This window comes from Gavialis gangeticus, unplaced genomic scaffold (assembly GCF_001723915.1).
Source record: "Gavialis gangeticus isolate Ggan-Ray unplaced genomic scaffold, GavGan_comp1, whole genome shotgun sequence".
In the NCBI taxonomy this organism is placed as follows: domain Eukaryota; kingdom Metazoa; phylum Chordata; order Crocodylia; family Gavialidae; genus Gavialis; species Gavialis gangeticus.
In genome coordinates, this window is record NW_017728964.1 from 7,897,089 (window position 1) to 7,901,636 (window position 4,548).

Below are 4,548 nucleotides of genomic sequence, written 5' to 3' on the forward strand. Positions count from 1 at the left end.
GCCAGGTAGGGAAAGCCAAAAATGTGAGGCACTTGAATAGTTTGAAGTTGGCTGTGCTGCCAGATGAGAGTAAGGAGCACTGCCTGAGCAGGGTGTGGAAAGATTGTTCTACAGATTATTAATTTTATTGTACTGGTTCCTAAAGGGACCAGCCAAGATCAGGGCCTAGTTGTGCTAGGTGCTGTTACAAACACTTAATAAGAGTCAATCCCTGCCTGAAAGAGTTCACGCTCTATATTGATACATAAAGAGGTGGAAGGGAAAACAAGATACAGACAGCTGATGTGACTTGCCCACATACACATGGCTGGTCAGTAGCAGAGCTGGGAATTAGCATCAACAGGTATCCTCCAAGCTGCACTCTCTTCCCTGCAGCTGGCCTAAGTCCTCAGTTTCAAGACATTCACTTGCAGTCTTTAAGGAACAGGAACAAAGGCAACTTAACTGAAATTGTTCAATACTGCTGAGAAGACGTTTAAATGGGAAAACATCCCAAACCCCATGGTTTTCAAGAGAGTGAACACTCAGTGGCTGCCTGTTTATGAAAAGAATGACAGGACTCTCCAGCAATCACTGTATATGTTTGTACAAAAGAGGAAAAGAAGAGATTAGCCTAAGTTGTAGACTGAATTTCTTCAGAGGGATGAACAAGAATTGAGAAGTAGCAACATACACCAGAAACATTTATGACAAGGTTAAAGGATCCTCATATTAACAAGGCAGTAGGTCAAGAGAACGTACATTTGATCCTCCTTAAGGAAAGGCAGACACAGAAAGAGGAGATGCTTTGGCAAGTTCAGCAGAACCCCCAGGAGACCTGAATGCAGGCCACATATCTCAGTAATTCAACGAGGATCAGCAGAAAAGTTTAGAGAAGAAGCACTTTGACACATGCTGCAGGGCAGGGAGGGAGACGTTGCACGGATTAGGCAACCTGACGGGAAGAACATGGCCTGAGCAGAGGGAGCCCCATTTCAAGAAGGAAAAGCCATGCCAAGTAACAGACTGTATCTATCCAAATATTTTAGGCGAACAAAAGAAAAACCCCGCCGGGATTTTCAGCGTCCACTGTTAATATAGAAACTATCACATATTATGTCTGAAGAGGTAATAAATGAAGGACAGCCAAAAGCACGAGCTTTTCAAACCGAAAGCCAGATCCAAAATACATTAGGTTCAGTTTCTGGCCCATAGCAGTGAATGCAGGCACTAGGACCTGGCCTCAGCAGGAGCTAAAAATAGGATTCATTTGCCTCTAGGTCACTGTTGAAGTCTAGGCCCAAATTAATGGTGTCTGATACTTAGTGACCCCAAACCATTCTCTAGCGCACAGGTGCCCCCTGCAACAGACCTACCATGGAAATGTAACACTTCTGTTATTAGAAGCCTAGGGCACAAAACATGTGAGTGGTATTCAGGTGCTCAGTCACCATGGTTTCCATAAACTCCTCAGATTTGGGTTTGAATTCAAGCCCACACAAACAACAATGTTCAGTCAATAGTCGGGGCTGTTGAATTAGTTTAGAGGCAAAGGTGATCAAGATATGGCCCGTGGGCCAGACCTGGCCTGTGAAGCCTTATCATCCAGCCTGCAGGGCTCTCCATGGGTCTGGAAATTTGGCACTATAGTAAGCAGTGGCCATGTTAAATGCTGGCACCACTCATCTTATTACTAAATGTCCAGACCTGTGGGGAGCCTTATGGGTGGGATCCAGAGTGCAAAGCTGTATCATCTGGTCCATGAGGCCAGAGATGTGGCAGCAGGAGGAGCAACAGCTGCCGTAGCACCAGGAACCACATCAATTAACAATGCTGGAACCAAACTACAGCCCACAGACAAAATGACGTGGCTCTGTGCACTGGATCCTGCTCCCAGGCCAGCCCCGTGTCACTCACCTGGCCTGTGGGGCCAGATGAGTTGGATACCACTGAATTCACACTGAACTGGGCCCAGATTCCCTCCGAGGAGTCACACCTTTCTGTTGAACCTGGGCCAAAATCTGGCAAAAACACAGCAGAGTCTAAATGTGTAACAAAAGTTGTTTCAGTCTTGATGGAGGACTCCATCTCTAGTAAGGAAATGGAGCTAGGAGGGGGAGCAGGTCAAAGAGAGAGAGAGGCTGCAGGCAGGATCCTCAGGCTCGATCAGCTCCGAAGTGGAACTCAATCTGCCCCCCGCCCCGCAACGACCCAACAGGCTGTTGGGTCAGGAGGGGCATCTAACTCACGGCACTTCATGTAAAGCTCTGTGCGATAGAGCAGGCCTGCACAGCTGTCGGTGCCCTTTCTGAAGGATCTTGGTAATGCAGAGGAGGAGGAGAGGACAAGAAATAATGGGCACAAGCTGATTGAGGATCGCTTCAGGTTAGACATACGAAAAAACTTCTTTACAAGTCAAGTGCTGAGGGTTTGGAAGCGGTATGGTCATCCACCCTGGCGATCTTCAAAAAGCGTCTGGACGCCCACCTTGGTAGGAACATCTGATCTCAGCAGTCTTTCCTGCCCATGTGCAAGGCGGGCTGGACCCAATGATCTGTAAGTTCCCTTCCAGCCCCTAACAACGATGAAACTATGAAAAGAAAATAAACAGAATGCTACACCACCCACTAGCTATGCTAAACTTCTTCAAAGGGTAACCAGGCTCCAGCTTAGTGTTATGATATATTGTACTTCAGGACTTAGAGTTGCATTCCTGAAATAAGACCCTCTAGAATGCCAAAGATATACAAATACTAGGGCTATTCTAAGATCAAGAACAAGATATTAATATATCTCAGAAGCATACAACTTGAAGGAGCAGGGGGCAACCTGAATGAAAACAAACACAAACAGAGTGCTCTTCTATTTTGAGGTACAAGTGTGAAAGAATAATGATGTCTGGAATATTCTAATTCTCCTGGACAAGGACCAGTTTTAAGTAGGAATTCAGGACACTTCTCGGAAGACAGAGTACCTACTGCTCCTGCTACCACAAAACCCTTACCAGCACTATCAGTGAAGAGCTCAGTTCAGATCAAAGGGAACGTTTGCCCAAATTGTTGCACAAATTTCAGTTTTTAAGTTAGGAAAGCCTCACAGAGTCCAGGCCGGACCCTCAGGTTATGCGTTTCAAACTAGTGCCATTGATTTCAATGGAACTGTGCGTTACGGCCTTCTGATTTTTGCCCTTTACTTCCCCAAGTGATTGGTGGAATTCTTTCAAGGCTGCCTGGGGTGACCATTATCTCAACTATTTTGTTGGGATCAGGTGCATTCAGTCCGGTCTGCCCGTAGAATTTCCTACCTCATGATATAGTGTGACTCCTTCTGGAGGAAAAAAAGGCTTTTCCCATTTCATTAGTCAATCTTCCTCCTTTAAGGCATCTTGGCCACATGAAGTAATTACACTCATTGTTTTAGCCACAAGGAAAACTAACATATAGCTTGGGACCATGCACTATGTAAGGACCTTACATATGGTTCCTACCTAGATAAAATCTTAGTCAATGGCAATTATAATCAATGGTCATTCTACTTGGGACTTGGCTGTGGGACTGAGTCCTTGTCACGTTTCTGACAGTTTCAGCACTCTTTTAAGAGGGCTCGCTGGAGCCATGATTAAAAGAGATCTAGCCAAATGAAATTCCTTTTATGCACACACAGGATCTTCTTTCTGATTCTATTTTCTGATTCTGTTGCCGTTGGAAAAGGAAAACCAAAGGGGAAATCATTGTGTCGCTTAGTGGAGAGACAACAGGACTGGGGCTTTGGAGATAGTGTTCTGCTCCTGGTTCTGTTACTGATTTGCTGAACAACCAAGGGCAATTCACTCCATTACTTGGTACTGCAGTTTCCCCACCTGAAAAAGAGAAAATAGCACTAACTTCCCCTGTAAAGTGCTTCAAGACATATGTATGAAAAGCGCTATGTAACCCCTAAGATTGTTATTATGATAGCTAGTGCTTGCAATATACACAGTTGTGTGTGCTAGAATCCTTTGGGTAGTTTCATAATGTAGTGCTTGGGGTCAGAAGGGACCTAAACAGATCATCAGGTCCTACCCCCTGCCCCGGGCAGGAATGAGCGCGGGGTCATAACACCCCAGCCAAATATCTTTCCAGCCTCCTCTTGAAGACCGCCAAGGTAGGAGAGAGCACCACCTCCCTTGGGAGCCCATTTCAGAGCCTGGCAGCCCTAACTGTACAGCAATGTCTCCTGATGTCCAGCCTGAACCTTCTCTCTAACAATTTGTGGGCATTATTCCTAGTAACCCCGGGTGGTGCCTGAGGGAACAGAGCCTCCCCCAATTTCTGCTGGTCCCCACTGGTAAGTTTGTAACTGACCACTAGGTCCCCCCTCAGCCTTCTCTTGTGGAGGCTGAATAGGTTCAGGCCCTTTAGCTTCTCCTCGTAGGGTCTGCCCCACTGCCCCTTGACCATGCAAGTGGCCCTCCTCTGGACCCTCTCAATGTTGTCCACATCCCTCCTGAAGTGCGGTGCCCAGAACAGGATGCAGTACTCCAACTGCGGCCTGACCAGCACCGCATAGAGGGGGAGGATCACATCCTTG